This window comes from Aricia agestis, chromosome 17, assembly GCF_905147365.1.
Source record: "Aricia agestis chromosome 17, ilAriAges1.1, whole genome shotgun sequence".
Classification (NCBI taxonomy): domain Eukaryota; kingdom Metazoa; phylum Arthropoda; class Insecta; order Lepidoptera; family Lycaenidae; genus Aricia; species Aricia agestis.
Genome location: NC_056422.1, coordinates 4,889,923 through 4,909,493, shown reverse-complemented (window position 1 = coordinate 4,909,493; position 19,571 = coordinate 4,889,923). Strand labels below are relative to the sequence as shown.

Below are 19,571 nucleotides of genomic sequence, written 5' to 3'. Positions count from 1 at the left end.
GCTGCAAGTGCGTTGCCGGCCTTTTAAGAGGGAATAGGGTAATAGGGGAGGGTAGGGAAGGGAAGGGAAGGGAATAGTTGAGGGTAGGGAAGGGAATAGGGTAGGGGTTAGGGGATTGGGCCTCCGGTAAACTCACTCACTCGGCGAAACACAGCGCAAGCGCTTTTTCACGCCGGTTTTCTGTGAGAACGTGGTATTTATCCGGTCGAGCCGGCCCATTCGTGCCGAAGCATGGCTCTCCCACGTATAAAATTATTTGTGAATAATTGTGACATTACAGGCTACATGGGCATCTTCTTCCTACTCCTCCTATTTTCTTCTGATTAATATGGTTGCGGGTCCCAAGACAGCTTTAGCATGTCCCTCGGGCTCCCTGAGATCATATCAAAGGGTTTTCGTGGTTGGATACCGCTGTCGATCCTGGCGACACAGGAGATGCAGTGGTAGGAATGTGTGGTGGGCCAGAGCCCGTAAAAAAAGGCTACATGGGCAGTGAGAGTCCTTAATTCTTAAAGAATGTCGCGCAGAAATCGTACCTTTTTTATGGATAAAAAATTATATATATAGCCTTCCCCGGGACTTAAAGTATCTCCATACCAAATTTCAGCAAAATCGGTTCAGCGGGGTGGGCGTGAAGAGGTAACAGACAGAAAGACAGACATACTTGCGGACAGATAGACAGACACACTTTCACATTTATAATATTAGTGTGGACATAACCCGACCAAATTAAGTAGATACCAATCTGCCTATGAATCAATTTATGACAGTATCTTCCTATTTTTTGTGCTTACTCTTTTATTAAATTAATAAAACAAATATGTCATCGTAATTTACACACGTTTTATTGACCCAATGGTATGCGATTATACCTAGAACGTATATTGTGTTTTCTGCCAGTTCCTGCATACATATACCTGCTCAGCTGAGTACCTTTTATCCTAGGAACTGCGAGTAGTCCTCTAGGGAGCCGAATGATTCATACGGTGCTTAGGAGGTAGATTGACGTTTGTAGACCAAGATCCCATGCCTTAGGTTTTGAAGACAAAATGTTTTTCAAACTATAACCTTCATACAATTTTACACGGCTCAACCGATTTTAATGAAATTTTTTATACACATTCGTTAGGTCTGATAATAGGTTTTTATCTACTTTTTATATGGCAAAACAACGTTTTCCGGGTAAGCTAGTATCAAATAAAATTTATGCCGAGGTATTACTTATACTTAGTCTTTATTTAAAACAATTTCTGCATTGATCATCATCATCAGGGCAACATCTAGTGAATAATATTTTTTTCGAAAATAAAATTTAAAAAATGTGACCTTTGCAAAACCTCTTAATTCTATTGTACCGTTAACCTTTCCCTTAGGATTATATTTTTTATTCCCCTCAGTAAAAGGGAGTAGAACCCTTTTAATTTTTTTGCCCCAATTCTCGTAGCGTCTATTACACTTGCATTACTCTCGCGGCGGCAGTGTTTTCACACAAGACGTGACGAAATAAAACGATGTCAGGACGTGACAGAGTTGGAGGTAACATGATGAGAAGGAACGCGGCTTAAATATTGCGATTTGAATTGAAATATACAATAAAACCCGTCACAGACTTAGCTATAATATATATATATTAATATACCATACTATAATGTATATTATAGTAGCTACCAGAAATATATATTATAGCTGAGTGTGTGATCATGCGAAAATTAGTATAGAAAATATTATATAGTAATATGCCTAGCTATAAAAATATTAATATATATTATAGCTAAGTCTGTGACGGGCTTAAGGTTCATGTTCGAATCATGTGTAGTAAATTATAACTTTACATTTTGAAGCTATGTAGTAAAAATCAAAGATTTTTAAGGAAAGAGAAGATCATTAACTGACTCTAAATGTTATTGAAAAAAACAGAATAATAAAATATCAATAAAAAGTAAAACTTCGGCTTTAAAGATGTGAATACTAAATGAAAAACGGTCAAGTAATTTTTGATTATTTTCTCTGTATAAACATTGAATTCTTACGGCTACATAATTATTGTAGTAAAGGAAGAATCTTGCGAAAATCTTATTATACGTGGGAGAGCCATGCTTCGGCGCGAATGGGCCGGCTCGACCGGATAAATACCACGTTCTCACAGAAAACCGGCGTGAAACAGCTCTTGCGCTGTGTTTCGCCGAGTGAGTGAGTTTACCGGAGGCCCAATCCCCTAACCCCTACCCTATTCCCTTCCCTACCCTCAACTATTCCCTTCCCTTCCCTTCCCTACCCTCCCCTATTACCCTATTCCCTCTTAAAAGGTCGGCAACGCACTTGCAGCTCTTCGGATGCTGCGAGTGTCCATGGGCGACGGAAGTTGCTTTCCATCAGGTGACCCGTTTGCTCGTTTGCCCCCTTATTTCATAAAAAAAAGGAAAAGTTTTCTGAAAATTGATATTATTTGCTACTACACGTCGTAGAACTTTCGTAGCAACGTCTACGAGCGTCTACGCCGTAGCATCTGACAAGTGCTACGCATCTACGCCAACATTTCAGCCAGTACACAGCAAGTTGAATTCTTTAAAAGTTTTAAACCTATTTAAATATCGACGGTCCCTACGGTCATGTCCAAAATAGCAAAAATGTTTTATTGCATCATGCACTTCCATATAATGAGACGCATATTCCTAATTTTTTTTTTTTTCTATCACAAGTAATTCCAAAGCTAAAAAGACGTAAATGACGACAAGTTGGTGGTTTTATTAGATTTTACTGTGGTAGATGCGGACTTCTATACTTACCGTCTTGTACCGCGTTGGAAATTACGCACCGTCCCGCGACATGTCGTACATGTCCGTTTCTACCTCTAAGGTAGAGAATTATTTATAGACTTGTTATCATTTACGTTCAGTTATTATGAGATTTTTGTTTGTTTTCAGGGGGACTAGTGCCACACATTCAATCAAATTTTAACCGATATGAATATTTAAGTGTTATAAATAATCAGTGACGTGAAATAATGGCTGCAACGGAGGCTGAGGCTTCTTTTCATGATGAACAACCATCAGGGCCTTACCGGTATGGATATAGAGTAAACAAATCTCGTTTGGTGTTAGAGGCCCCACAATAATCATTAATTTTATTTTGATTTTAATATATTTCTTAAAGCGCCAACAAAAAAACGTAATTTGGTGAAAATTTCTACTATGAGGGTTCTTGAGATGAACCTCGGCGATAGACGGACGGACCACATATAGAAAGCGAAGTCTGATAGGTTCCCATTTTCAATTATTTAGCACGGAAACCTAAAAGCTTAAAAAAATTATATAATGTTACTTTATTTAAAAAAATAAAATAAAATATCTTTATGTTTGCGGCTTTGCAAGAACATTGAGTATGAGTTTCGACTGCATATTTGTTTTGCGAACAAAAGGCGTTTAATTGTTGATGTATTAAATGAAAATATGTTATTTATTTAAAACAGTTAATAAATAATGTAACATTAATTAAAAACTATAAAGAACACTCCTTGTTCGCTCGATAGACACACTAACGACGGTAAATAAGCCCTTTCAAATAATCTTCCCCATTTTTTCCATTTTCTTCTGTTTCTTTGCTCGTATTTATTTTAGCGTGATAATTTATAGCCTTCCTCCATAAATGAGCTATCTAACACTAAAAGAATTTTCAAAATCGGACTAGTAATTCCTGCGATTAGGACGTTCAAACAAACAAACTCTTCAGCTCAATAATATTAGACTAGATAAGATATTCTGTGGTCGCCAATTGGAATGAAACACTATTTTGTTCCTGTGAGTAACGTGTAAGATGGTTATATCGAAGCAGCTCTGTATTCAATGGTAATGCTCAAAATAACGACCTTCATAATTATATTCTCAAGAGTCAGTAAAAGCTGAATATAATAATCGACTCAGAATTATATTTGACTGTCCAGACTTGTCCACTGTAGTAGTTATAACGATGCCTCTAAGAATTTATTCATGTAAGATGCAATAAAAGTCTAAGGTCGTCAATGGTCACCTAGGGAAGGAAAATTGGAAGAGAAATTGACCTTGCTCAAGATGTATCTGAAAAGAACAAGAAGAAGAAATGATGTTTTTATTTTACCCTTTAGTAAAAAAAGAATTAGTTAATACATTGATACTAAAATTTGTAGACTTTTGAAATCTATACAGTTTAACTTATCAAATAGTCACATTTCATTAGAATTTTTCATTTTAGACCTATAGTTATTGATGACATGTCCTTTTATTTATTCAACATAGAAAAAACTTCTTAAATTAGCAGCGTATAAAAAGATATGTCTGTATTTTTAGTTTTTCTTACTGAAGAGCCAGTATTTATATTACTCATACATTATAAACTCATAAATTATGACAATAAGAATCATTTTATAAAGTGCTGAATGAATTTAGGACCTAATATAATAAATTTATTCTTTCAACGTAAAAAGGGACATGTACGACTTAACCGTTTTTACGCAGACAATAATTCAAGAGTGAATTTGTCTTGAATTTTCAGCGTAAAAACGGTAATCTTGTAATTTTGGCGAAAATATTGAAAATATTTAAAATTGTGTTATATCATTAGAAACGGCCTACATTAAGCTTTACAAATCAACAAAAAACATTATGTTAATGTTTTATGATAATCTACAGTAACAGTTTGAATCTAAAACACTCTCCTGAAAACCACTGCTTTTGACATGTCGCTTTATACGTAGGACCGTCGATATAGGTTTTAGTTTACAAACTTTGTTTAAATTAGTAGTTGGAAGAAGAAAAATGTATTTATAAACTGTTGTCACGCCTTTTAAAATAAAATAATAATAAAAAACCGGCCAAGTGCGAGTCGGACTCGCGCACCGAGGGTTCCGACAGCTTAAAGGTATTATAGACCTGAGTATTTGGTATGAATTTCAATTTAATACCTCTACGCGTTTATGAGGAAATGGGTAGTAAGTTTAAAATTATTAAAAAAAAAAATATTATGTGATGGAACTAAAAATTTATGGTTTTCGTAATTTTTCCTTTATCTATGCTATAAGACGTTGCTTCGTACCAAATTTCAAGATTCTGAGTTCACGGGAAGCACCCTGTAGGTTTTGATTCCCTTGCAAGTGTCGAAAATTTGCGGCATAAACGGCTGTATCTTTTGATTGCGTTGGCTTAGAAGTTTGATTTTTTCACAGCTTCAAGGGACAGTAGACCTGAGTAATTGATATAAATTTCAGCTTCATACCTCCACGCGTTCCTGAGAAAAAGGGTCTTGACAGACGGACGGACGGACAGACGGACAACAAAGTGATCCTATAAGGGTTCCGTTTTTTCCTTTTGAGGTACGGAACCCTAAAAAAGACTAAAGAAAAATAATTGATAAATAGGTACTATACTATTAGCTACTATATTTTTGTTTGTACTTGTATATTTCTAAATGTATTTCAACAAATACTGTAGTACATTTAAAGCTTAGTTAATTACAAATTACGTAATAAAACGGGCTGTTCGGTCCGTCTGTTACAAGCCATAAATAACTGTGGTGATTAAATTTTTACACAGTTCCCCGACACTATTAAAACGTCGGGATAAATAAGGCCCTACTATATAAGTCCAATATAACTTACTAGATGACGCCCGCGACTGTAACCGTTTATCGCGCGGGAACCGTACATTTACGGGATAAAAAGTATCCTAAGTCCTTTCCCGGGACTCAAAGTATATGTATGTCAATTTCACCTAAATTGGTTCAGAGGTTTGGGCGTGAAATGGTAGCAGACACACAGATAGACAGAAACACTTTCGCATTTATAATATTGGTAATAGATATGGGTTAGGTGAAACAGAACAAATTAAAAATGCCAGAGAAATGCATAGACAGATAGCGAACCAAATTTGATCGGGCTTAAGTCTTAACATAGGCCGACGAAATGACGTAGGTCAATGTTACTTGCTATCTTTCGGGTGAGCTTGACACGACCAAATTACGTATGTTATCGATGCTTTTTCCATGTTGTACTATATAAAAATATTAGCGTAGACGTACTTACTAGATGTAGCCCAACGGGAATCCTATAGGTTATCACAATTAAAAGTATTTATGTCCTTTTTCAAGACACAAAGTATCTCCATACCTAGTTTTATCCGATCGGTTACCTGAAGCATGAAGAGGAAAGATAGACGCACTTTCATATTCATCCTCCCACGCTATAAACGAATTTCCGGCCAACAATAAATAAAATATTATTTTATTCAAAATGGGTATCATGATACACTTTTTGAAAGTCGAACGAAGAAACTACGTTGCCTACCACCGGTGGTGGTGGTACAACATGCAACAAACAAATGAAAACGTGAGTGGAAGAACACCATAAGTAAAAGTAGTAATAGTAATATCTATGGACGCTTCACACCACGTCAGTCTGGCCCCGTGCTTATTACCTGAAGGACTTGTGTTACGGGTACCAGACAACGGAAATACTTAAATTTAAGATTTTTATTATATCATACATATATCTATATACAAATCCAAGACCCAGGAATATTGAAACTTTTTTGTTCCGTCGGCGGGATTCGAGCCACAGTAAAAAAAAAAAACGTTTTTTGCATAAATGAAGGCTTTAGGGCCGGAAAAAGGATTTGAAATAAAAAAAACTGTACATTTTATGTGTAGCCAGATATATTAGCCAGGTAACGAAGTAGATAAGTTACAAGGTTTGTTCAAATTATAAGGGAATTAGTAAAATATGGCCATATGTTACAAAATGTTACTTATCGAGTTCTTCAACTAACGTCTTTAAATATTTTTAATTTTTTTCGTAAAACAGATATTGTCAGGTCTTATATTTTGTCTAGAATTGTGGTAATACCTAAAAGCGTACGAGCGTGGGACTCAAACCCACGTACCGCCTACACCGACATTTTTCATTTTAAAACTTTATACACAGATTTTATTACGAAACACCCATTTTAATTAAATTTAACGTCAATGTGATCTTTTTCTAACGAGGTATTGTGAAGAGTAACATTATATCCCACCAAAAACATTGTGTAAAAATTCGACAAGTGCGAGTCGGACTCGCGCACGAAGGGTTCCGTACTGTTATTAATAGAAAGTTGCCAAAAAATTGTGTTTTTTGTATGGGTGACTCAAACCAGGTTAAAAATGAATATATTGAAATAAATATTAATATGTATTTTTAACCGACTTCCAAATAGGAGAAAGTTAATATCGCGGAAGAACCGTACATCATATATTATTTTTAGACTTATCATGCCCCTACTTTAGAAGTTAGAGGGGGCGACACATATTTTACCACTTTGGAAGAGTCTCTCTCGCAAACTATTCAGGTTAGAAAAAAATGATATTAGAAACCTTAATATGATTTTTAAAGACCTATCCAGAGATACCCCACACGCATAGGTTAGATGAAAAAAATTTTTTTTTGTTTCAGTTGTACCTATGGGGACCCCTAAATTTTTTATTAATTTTTCCATTTTTGTATCAAAATCTTAATGCGGTTTACAGACTACATCTACTTGCCAATTATCAATAGTATAGCTTTTATAGTTTCTGAGAAAAGTGGCTATGACATACGGACGGACAGACAGACACACAGACATTTTTTGCCATTTGGCTACGGAACCCTAAAAACCAAGGAAAAGTAACTCCGTCGAAAAACATGCTCCACAATACTTGTCAAAAAAGTGTACGTTCGAACATTTCGTACATTTCAATACATTTGCAATATTTAGGTGGCCTTGAGCGGTACTAGGCTGACGTTACATGACAGATCAAAACGAACCAAACTTAAAACGGAGTACGATAGTTATAGGCTATAGCAGAGTAGACAGAATGATAGAGTATGCCGACTTAGAACTGATGTTGAAATTTTTAAACTTGACGTATTATGACGAAAATCGTCGCTAGGGTTGTTAACTTGTTACCTACGAATTTAAAAATATGACATATTCGATGGACGTGTTCCTCTTTGGTCGTATTGTTGTTTGTGTTTTGGCACATGCGATTAAAATTGTCAGAATCCAAATTTGAAATCTTTATTTCAAATATTTAAAAATAAATTATATCAGCCAGCGCGAGGCACATTCCGTTCATAATCCTAGTGAAACCCGACGAATTTGACAGATATTGAAACCTGTCCGTTTCTTTGCAGTCGAACTACTGGTCGTTATGTCTATTGTGGTTATAGGTAGTTACGATTCCATAGTTTTTATGGTTTTTATTACTAACCGACATACAAAAAGGAGGAGGATATATGTTAGGCTGTGGATATTTTTTCGTAGGTGTATTCATACTAACATTGTAAATGCGAACCGCTGAACCGATTTCGCTGTAAATCGGTATGGAGATACTTTGATTCCCGGGAAAGGACACAAGATACTTTTTACCCCGGAAAAATGCACGGTTCCCGCTATAAACGAAATTTGGCGCAACGAAGTTGCGGGTGTCAGACAAATATATTTTCGTCAGTTGTGAGTACGGTGAGATACGGTAAACTAAGATATTTTACTTAAAAGGGCTGACGGCTGACAGTAAAATACACAATATTTAAGACTAACAAAAGCGAAGTGACCTCCTCAACCCTTAAAATATACAAGAACGTACCTTTAAGTTCGGATATTTTAAAACTTCATTAGCATTTATACGATGCGGTTGTGCAATTTTGTTAAAATGTTCAATTTTGAAGGATGGTCGCTACTTTTGTTGGATGAAAGTGTGATTAAGATAACCTTAAGATTTACCTTAAAACCTTTGTCATGCGATCTATATATTAATACGTGAGCCAAAAACTTTGTATCCCTTTTGACGAGAAATAGGGAAACGTAGGTGCATGAAATTTTGCGCAGTTATAGTTTATATGGTGAAGGAGTGCGTCGAGCTAATATTATTTTGAAATTATGCTTTTATCATAAATTATTTTAACAAATAAAACATTACACACACTACAACACACACACTAGGAAAAATGACAGATTTTTGAGTGACAAGCCTATACATACGAATTATACTCTTTTATTTATGGTTGAAGTCTGTTGACAACAAGGTGACAAATTGAAAATGAATTATAGTTTTTTTTTATTGAAATATAAGACAATGCTTACACGGCCAGTCTGAGATCAGCTGAGTCCCAGAGACAAGAGTTGAAAAAGATATAGGTAGTAGTCCTAATGTCGTTGAAACTAAGGTCGAATTTCGACCACTGGGCGATCTCTAGTTTACATAATACAGTAAAAAATTTAAAAAACTAGATGACTCCAGATTTTTTGCGGCAAAAATCGTTTATCGCGCTGGAACCGTACCTTTTTAACCGACTTCAAAAAAAGGAGGTCATCAATTCGACACGTATGTATGTAATATTCACAGAACTACCCAGTTTTCGTACAATATGTTAGTCTATATCAGCGTCAGAACAAATGTGCAAAATTTCAAAGGTGTATGTATGTATCTATTGTATATATGTATGTTTTTATGTTTGTTTTCACATATCTTTGGATCTACTAGTCCGATTTAAGTAATTCTTTTGTTTTGTAAGGTTCAACTAAGGGAATACTGCAAGTTTCATCAAAATCGGTTCAGTAGTTTTTGAGATAGAGAATTTTAACTCTCAATTACGTACACTTTTGAAGTCGATTTTATCTATTTCCTGGATAAAAAGTATCCTTTCTCCTTTACCGGCACTCAAAGTATCTCTATACCAAATTTCAGGAAAATCGGTTCAAAATCGGTCCTGGATACCTTTTATAATTATTATCCTACTTAACTTTATTTCAAAGAAAACTTTTACATATTTTCAACTCCATCTTTTGTGTACTTAACTTAAACTCAATATTGTGACATTAACTTCAAAGTTCAAACATTTTCTATCAAACTCTTTATTGCATATAATACAAGATGTTATACAAATTGCCAATCCGGGCATCCGTATGGGTATGAAGACGGCCGCGGCATTTTCTTTGAGTTCCCAGCATTGTTCTCATAGAAAAAGTTGTTCATTTTGACGGGCTCATTTGATGGTTTCAAGGATAACGGTGTTTACATTAACACACTGTAAGTATATAATTCTGAGTGCGGGCCATACATCATTGAGTAATAATGAGTATATATTTATAAACAAGACGTATGTCCTCTCAGCCCGGACAACACTTAAGTGACATCCTTTATGTGTAAGGTAAAAGCTATCACAAACTTCCCGCCATAAAACATTCAGGTGACATTTGCAAATCGTCAAAGTTTTACCTTTTGTAAAACTTGGTAAATAAAAGAGAGAGTTCGATAAAACTAGCAAAACAGTTTTCGGTAGTTTGTGCGTAAGGTGTATGAAAAAATTCCTGAAAATCATTGTCCAACTTTATGATAAATCTTACTTTTGTGATACGCGTTTTGTTATTAAATGGAAATCGAAATGGTTACCTAAAGTTTTACACTATGACGCGACTGTTAAAATATACGTTTAGAATTAAAGTTTACTACGTTAAGATAAATGTTAAAAGTTTAGAAAAAAGTTTTATACATTTAGATAAGATGTGGAAGAGTGGTGCTTTGGCACGTATGAGCTTGACTGGATCTATGTCCTTACAGAAAACGAGCGTAAAACTTATGCCGCGTTTTGTCTTCAATATTAAAATTATAATTTCCGTACCGATACAGAGCAAAAACAGGCTAAAAATTATGTTTTTTGTATGGGAGCCCCCCTTAAATTTTTATTTTGGTTTGTTTTCACAAATAAAAATAAAAATTATATACACAATCTGTGAAAATTTCAGAAGTCTAGCTGTAGTGGTTCTTGAGATACAGCCTGGAGACAGACAGACGGACAGACAACGAAGTCTTAGTAATAGGCCGTTTTTACCCTTTGGGTACGGAAAAACTATCCTACGACTTTTTCGCTTAAAGTATCAAATTTTGTGTAATTTAATTCAGTGGTTTAAGTGGAAGTAGCAGACATACTATTGCCAACTACCTTACGGTACTACATAGTACGTTCTTTGAATTAGCTTTTAAAATGTGACAAGAAGTTGGTGAAAGTAATATTTTTTTTTTAATGAAATAAGGGGGCAAACGAGCAAACGGGTCACCTGATGGAAAGCAACTTCCATCGCTCATGGACACTCGCAGCATCAGAAGAGCTGCAATAGGGTAATAGGGGAGGGTAGGGAAGGGAAGGGAAGGGAATAGTTGAGGGTAGTGAAGGGAATAGGGTAGGAGTTAGGGGATTGGGCCTCCGGTAAACGCACTCACTCGGCGAAACACAGCGCAAGCGCTATTTCACGCCGGTTTTCTGTGAGAACGTGGTATTTAACCTTATAATTTGAACAAATCTTGTTATCTACCTACTTCATCATCTGGATAAAATATCTGGCTATACTAAAATCTCATTTATTTTTTATTTAATAATAAAAATAATAATAATATCTATGGACGCTTCACACCACGTCAGTCTGGCCCCGTGCTAAGTACCTAAAGGACTTGTGTTACAGGTACCAGACAATGGAAATATATTTAATACTTTTATACTATACATATATTTAAGATTTTTATTATATCATACACATATTTAATACACATCCAGACCCGGGAACATTGAAAACTTTTTGTTCCGTCGGCGGGATTCGAACCCGTGACCCCCGGCTTGAGCTACCAACACGCTCACCACTGAGCCACAGAGGTCGTCAATATTTCAAATCGTTTCCCCGGCCCAAAGCCACCATTTAGTAAAATCGCAATTTTTTAACTATTTGTGAACCTGATTCTGAATACATTTACATCTTCAATAATTATTTTATTGTCAATAATTTGTTCATTCTGTATACTCCGTAGTCTAAATTTTCTCCTGCAATGTAGATACAGTCCTATAAAAGGTATTTGGTCCGTATAAAAGGTATTTAGTCCTTATAAAAGGTATTTGGTGGATTCCTCAGTAATGAAGTCAGCTCCAATCTGCGATTTCATTAGTTGTCATTATCGAAAGATCCAATCGCCGGAATGATAATGGTGAAAGCGTTATTCGGATTATTGATCGTCCATTTCATCCATATTACGTTTTTACATGATAGAGCCATGCTTCGGCACGAATGGGCAGGTTCGACCGGAGAAATACCACGGGTTCACAGAAAACCGGCGTGAAACAGCGCTTGCGCTGTGTTTCGCCGAGTGAGTGAGTTTAACGGAGGCCCAATCCCCTTACCCTATTCCCTTCCCTACCCTTCTTTACCCTCCCCTATTCCCTCTTAAAAGACCGGCAACGCACCTGCAGCTCTTCTGTGTTGCGAGTGTCCATGAGCGACGGAAGTTGCTTTCCATCAGGTGATCCGTTTGCTCGTTTGCCCGCTTATATTTTCATAAAAAAAAACTAATATTATAAATCTGAAAGTGTGTCTGTCTGTCTATTATCTCTTCACCTCCAAAACGCTCAACCGATTTTGATGAAATTTGGTACGAATATAGTTTCGAGTCCTTGGAAAGAACATTGGATACTTTTTATCCTGATAAATGTTCGTAATTTAATGTAAGTGATAAACGAATTTTGGCGCAAAGGAGTTGCGGGCGTTATCTAGTAAAGAAATTATATTTTTTCTGTTCACACATTTTTTTTTACTCTCACAGTTCACACATTTTTTTTACTTATTAGTACTTATATAAAATATTATATTTGATTTTTAGAGTAATCCACGTCGAACACACGAAGAACAGAGGCCACAAAAAATTACAAAATGTAGTTCCTATAAGATTGTATTAAATCGCGTGTCAAAAATCTTGTACCTAATAATTCTCAAAATTAATAATTGACTTTCAGCACCAATTTCGATCAATACTGAAATGTAATCCTATTGTAATAGAATCTAAAATCGTCTGCGTCGTAAATCAGTAACAATGGATAATGAATGCCGTCCATCCATATGCAAAAGGAACCTTTCGCCTTTCTCCTTCAATCACCTTCAAGGTCCGACACTTTACAAATCTTCCGACGGAAAATCATTCAAAGAACATCAAATAAAATACTAAGGTTTTTGGGAAGACCCAACTAGTAGTCAGAGAGCCCTAGAACATTTTTTTTTATTACTATCAAGCAAATTTTTTTGTGAGCAGCTTCATTTGAATAAGACGAACAACATTTTAATGGCGAAAAATCTTGATAGTGGTAGCTAACGGAGATATAAAGGATTTCATACTTTGATTTGATGGTCCTAAAATATGGATTGTTCTATTTGTTCTCTTAAATTATATAACTATTAACCTACCAATATACAAAAAATTAGCTGGTTAGGGTTCTGTTTTAGGGCACCGTAGTCAACCAAGCTTTGTTGATTACAGAACCCTAAAACGGAACCCTAACGAGCTGATTTTTTCTATTTCGATAGATTAATAGTCATATAATTTAAGAGTTTAAGAGACATTGTCCTACAAATAAAACAGTCCATATTTTGGGACCATTAATTCAAAGTATGAAATCCTTTCTATCTCTGTTAGCTACCACTTTCGAGATTTTTCGCAAATAAAAATGTTGTTTGTCTTAACAAAATGAAGCTACTAACAAAAAATTAGGTTAAGAGGAATAAAAAAAAATTGTTTTACGAGGCGAGGCGAGCACTTTCAGCGTCGTAATAATAATATGATTTTAAACTTTATCTTATTGGTGTAATACATAGTATCGCTTGAGAAGTCTATGTTCACAATCTTTCCATTAATAAAACGTTCAAAATCTTTCCATTAATAAATTTAAGAAAGTAGTCAAAGAGCGTTTGTGTGCCAAAGCCTATTATAAGGTCAATGATTTCATAAACGATGGCACACCTTGGGAGTAGGATGGCTGCTTACAAGGCTACTTCTACATTATTGTACATGACTTACTATGTATGCATGTTGACATTGTATAATTTTAAGTTACAGCATTGTAAATTTTATTTTAAAAGATAAATATTTTTTACCTCACTTTTTTTGGTAAAAAAAGTGGGCCCCGTGCGAGTTTCTTACGCCGGTTCTTCTCGCCGGGATAGTTCCCGAACCGGTGGTAGGCACCGTAGCTAATATTAACATTCTGAAAGTATTTTCTTAAAATCTACTCAGAAATAAAACATTTTTTATTTTATTTATTTTATTTTATGGCCGCCCGTGGCCGCTCGTGGCCGCCGGCCGCTGGCAGCCGCCGGCGGCCGCGATTTCTCAATCGATACTATGTATTACAATAATGAAGATAAAGTTTAAAATCATATGACACTGAAAGTGTTCGCCTCGCCTCGCTTTTCAAGGAAAAAAAACTAGACCAAAATAGACATCGACAGACAAACAGACAGGCACTCAAACTTTTTACACCCCTCTGTTTTTTCGGGGGGTTAAAAACTTGCCTTTGCCCGCGTGAAATTAAATTCCTGGTTCAAAAATTTCCATTTACTATTGATCTCTTCGGTGAAATTTAAAAAAACTTGAGAGGTGTCAAGGGACACCTGAATGGAACGAAGTTATTTCTTATGTTAAAAAAACCTGTATACATATTAAACACTCAAAAATATAAGGAATCAGGAATACTAATAACTCGTCGGTTTATTCTCAATAACGCCATCTAGTTGACGCACAGGAATACTATCAACGCCCTCTGCCACTACCATCTGTCAGGTACTAATGTCAAAAAAAGTGTCGAAGTCAAATATCGTTCTGTCTAGCCTATATAGTCTTTACGCTGAACGCGCGATAAGGAACTTCGTTCCAAAAAACGTTTTTTAATTCGCATAGCCTATATTAGGTACTATCAGATACAACGACGTAGCTTTACTATTGAGATACAAATTGGAAGCCGACTACATGAAGCTGCAGCAGACGACGTGTCGTCGCGACACTACTGGTTTCTATGTATTTCTATGAAGTGTCTCTAGCTTCGTGTCGCTAGCTGCGGAGGGTATTTCATACAAATACACGTGTACTAATATGCAGTGACGGATTAAGACTACTTGATGCCCTACGCAATCCACGCTTGTGGGCCCTCCTATCCGTATGACAAATGACAACTACAATCGGTCTTTAAACCTTTACCGCCTAAAACATTAGTTTTTTCCTAGAAACTTTTTTGGTTAGGTTTTTGGTGATGTGAGAGTGAGACGTGATGCCCTATTACGGATTTTTTGTGCTTCTTCTGGTGCCCCCTCAGACGTGATGCCCTAGGCAATTGCTTAATTTAATTAAGGGTTAATCCGTCACTGCTAATATGTATTCTGTAGAAATACATAGAAACCAGTAGTGTCGCGACGACACATCGTCTGCGGTTGCTTCATGTCGCCCGCTGCCAACCGGCACCTATAATGAAAGAAATAACAAAACGACATTTTCATCAATAATGCAATTCCTCCAGCGGATACAGAAGTTTCGCAGCGTTCACAATCTGTTATTGAAATCAGCGCCAGTTTTTCTTAGCTAGTTTTTTTAAGCTCTACAATTCATCGATTTTAAAAGCAAGTTTATTGTTATAACGGTTAAGGATCTGCAAGAAAAAATTGTGAAAACACTGTTACATTCCTAAAGTCAGTTATTTATTATTCTATACTAGATGACCCAGTCAGATTCGTATCACTTCCCTAATAATATGTACATAAACCTTCCATGGACTTCCTTCAAGACTATAATTATTAGCCAAATCAGTTCAGCCGATTTCGAGTTTTAGCGCGACTAACAAAAAAATATTTTTATTTATATAGACAACTAGCTGTTGCCCGCGACTTCGTCCGCGTTAGTATAGTAGATCACGTCCCAAGTATTATTTATTGTACAAAAATATTCAATGTACAGCATTGACTTTCCTACGATTTTATTATATATATAGATGTTCCGCGCGGCTTGGTTTGCGTAATTTAGGAAGTTCACGCAACTGTACATTTTTCCGCAAAAAAATAGCCTATGTCCCTTATCGTGCTCTATTCTTCATGTTTGGCAAATAGCATAAAAATTGCTCCAGTAGTTCTTAAGAATCTTAAGATAATAAGCAATTTCATAAAATTTCCCCCGTTTTTTTCCACATTTTACTCTATTTCTTCGCTCCTATTAGTCATAGAATAATAAAATATAACCTATGGCCTTTCTCAATAAATGGGCTATCTAACACTTAAAGAATTTTTCAAATCGGACCAGTAGTTCCTGAAATTAGCGCGTTCAAATAAGCCCTTTCAAATAATTTCCCCCCGTTTTTTCCACATTTTCCTCTATTTCTTCGCTCCTCTTATACTTAGCGTGATAAAATATAGCCTATAGCCTTCCTTGATAAATGGACTATCCAACAGTGAAAGAATTTTTCAAATCGGACCAGTAGTTTCTGCGATTAGCGCGTTCAAACAAACAAACAAACAAACAAACTCTACCCAATTATAATATTAGTATAGATGACCCTTTACAGCGTATGATTTAAATTAATATTTTTGAAGATATTACAATATTTGAAAAATGCGAGACGTAGCTTTTGTGTCGGTACCGACCAATGCGGGCCACGGGTTGTATAATGAATATGAGTTGAGTTTCAGAACGCGATATTAGGTCCTCCAACGCGCACGCGAATTTGAACTTTATGCAGCGGTAATAAATTACAAATTGACTCTCCATTTTATTTAGAAAACGTTTGTATGGGAAATAGAAAAATGCTGTTTTGAGGATTTTCCCGGCAATTATTCGAATTTTTCTCACCTTTTAAACCTTCCCTAGACCTCCACGAATAATTCAAGACCAAGATAAGATAAATCCGTTCAGCCGTTCTCGAGTTTTAGCGAGACTAACGAACAGCAATTGATTTTTATATATATAGATGTATGTATATAATATTATAGTCGCGGTCGGAAATAAATAAATAAATAAAATAATGTCAAAACTAGAAACTTGTGATTTTGTAAACGTGCGTTTACGTTCGCACTTTATTTAATAAATCATTATTAATAGAGTTTGTAGACTAGGATCCAAAGCGATATATATCTTATATCTTTAAACGAGCAATTATTGTATATATATATATATATATATATATATATATATATATATATATATATATATATATATATATATATATAAAATTGGAATCTCGGAATCGGCTCCAACGATTTTCATGAAATTTAGTATATAGGGGGTTTCGGGGGCAATAAATCGATCTAGCTAGGAATCATTTGTAACATTATTCTACGCGACATATTAATATTTTGGTCCAATTGCCATCCATATATAAAAAAATAAAATGTCGTTGTAAAAAGTATAAAATGTCGATTTTTTTGCCCCTCCCGCCTATAATATCATGCTTTTTTCAATACCTTTGTGACGCCCACAACTCCGTTGCGCCAAAATTGGTTTATCGCATGGGAACCGGACATTTTTCCGGCATACATATTCCCGGGATTCAAAGTATAGCCATACCAAATATCAGCAAAATTTTATACGTGGGAGAGTCATGCTTTGGCACGAATGGACCGGCTCCACCGGAGAAATACCACGTTCTCACAGAAAATCGGCGTGAAACAGCGTTTGCCCTGTGTTTCGCCGAGTGAGTGAGTTTACCGGAGGCCGAATCTCCTACCCTTTTCCCTTCCCTACCCTATTCCCTCTTAAAAGGCCGGCAACGCACCTGCAGCTCTTCTGATGTTGCGAGTGTCCACGGGCGACGGAAGTTGCTTTCCATCAGGTGACCCGTTTGCTCGTTTGCCCCCTTTATTTTATTTAAAAAAAAGGAATGTCAACAGTTAATTCTTGAGTTTCTAACTTCTCCGCTAACAAGTCATTCGTTTTAGAAACTCTAACCCGATCTTGCAAAAATAAAACATTGTGAAAAATATTATACACGATGCAAGAAAGCTAAGTGATAATACTTTAGGGTGTGTATGTGTTCCTAATATGTTTCCTAATATTTTAGTTTTCTGTGAAAATAGCAGAGCTGAAAGAAAATTTTTTATGGGCAAGCGTCTTGAATTTGACCATACAAAAGTTTAAAAAGGTTGTTCTTTCAGCGTTGCTCACAGTTAACTCTACACCCTGTATAGTTTACTGTCTAAGTGCAACGCTGAAAAATTACTCCAACTTTTTAAAATCACTATAATGGGTATTTTTTTTTTTTGGTATTTCTCATAGAAACACAGAAATGAAAAACTGGTAAGGATGGGAATACTGAATCGAACAAGAAATTAAGCTACATATGCATTAAGATATTAGAATCAAAGTACTACAGTTAAAACTTACGACACTAGAATAACAAGAGAGCTCAGACAAAATCAATACTAAGGATGCAACGCTTTGTTCAGTTTACAACTAAATCGATAATCTATAATGTAAGATTTTCTATAACACATTAGTGTTGGGAATTCCTTGAGATTAAAAAAAATATTAGGTATGCTATGGACTATTGTTGAGTTCAAAGTGACATTTAATGACGATTAAACTTCAATTTAACGAAGAGTTTGACAGTTTATGTATGGGGGCTATATCAAAATCTTCATTTAATTGCAGTTCAGTAATCTATATTATACTAGCTGTCCCGGCAAACGTTTCTTTGCCGTAATATAAAGTATTTTGCCCGTATTATTTTATTGAAGTGACTAAATAAGTATGTCACCATGGCAGCGTCCATCGCTATCCCGTTGCACAAACAATGGTCGCCGTCAGTCTCGAGTTGTAACAATTTACTATTATTTATTCAACAAATGCACTTATCAATATAAAAAGTACCCAGTAGCCGATTCTCAGACCCACTGAATAGGTTTGCATATAAAATTTGGTTAAAATCAGTAAAGCCGTTTTGGACGAGTATGCGGCCTAACATTGTGACACGAGAATTTTATATATAGCGAAAAACTTTGGAACCCTTTTTACGAAAAATGCGAAAACGTACCTAATATAATGTTTCAGCCGCACGAGGAGAATCTAAAAACTCTACACATTAGTTAAAATCGGTGGCCTGGCCATTTATCATTAGTTACCGTGTATTGTTAAGTTCAAAGCCCTGACGAATAACAAAATGGCCAAGCCACCGATTTTGACTAATGTGTAGAGTTTTTGGATTCTTCTCGTGCAGCTGATACATCATAATATTATTATCAAATATTTTGCCGCACTTTAGTGTAAAATTAAGGTTTTTAGATTTAGGGCTGAGTATGTAAGGTTAGAAACTTGGCTCTACATGAGATCTCACTACTTTTTGACACGACGAACTATAATATTATGTTCTCATCTTGGCAACATTTTTACATGAAAATGTTTTTGGTGGGATTTCATTTCTTTTTGTAAGCTGGTTTACGTTGTTTTTTCTTTTAGTTCATTTTTTAGGGTTCCGTATCCATAGGGTAAAAACGGGATCCTATTACTGAGACCTCGATGTCTGTCCGTCGGTCTGTCTCCAGGCTGTTACTTAAGAACGGTAATAGCTAGAGAGTTGAAATTTTCACAGATTATGTATATCTATTGCCGCTGTAACAACAAATACTAAAAATAAAATAAAATTAATATTAAAGGGGGGCTCCCATACAACAAACGTGATTTTTTTTGCTCTATATCAATAATGGCAACAGGTAGGTACTTGAATTGTTCTCAAAGTCCTTAGT

The 19,571-nt window shown here is 35.6% G+C and overlaps 1 long non-coding RNA gene across 1 annotated transcript; it reads right to left on the bottom strand.

Annotated features, from left to right (window-relative positions):
- Positions 1–2,781: 2,781 nt before the first annotated feature.
- On the bottom strand, positions 2,782–18,527 carry LOC121735551. The gene is made up of 3 exons (XR_006036878.1): positions 18,518–18,527; positions 13,358–13,360; positions 2,782–3,029 (listed from the first exon to the last, which is right to left on the bottom strand). It is a non-coding gene; the product is annotated as an uncharacterized LOC121735551 (long non-coding RNA).
- Positions 18,528–19,571: the final 1,044 nt, after the last annotated feature.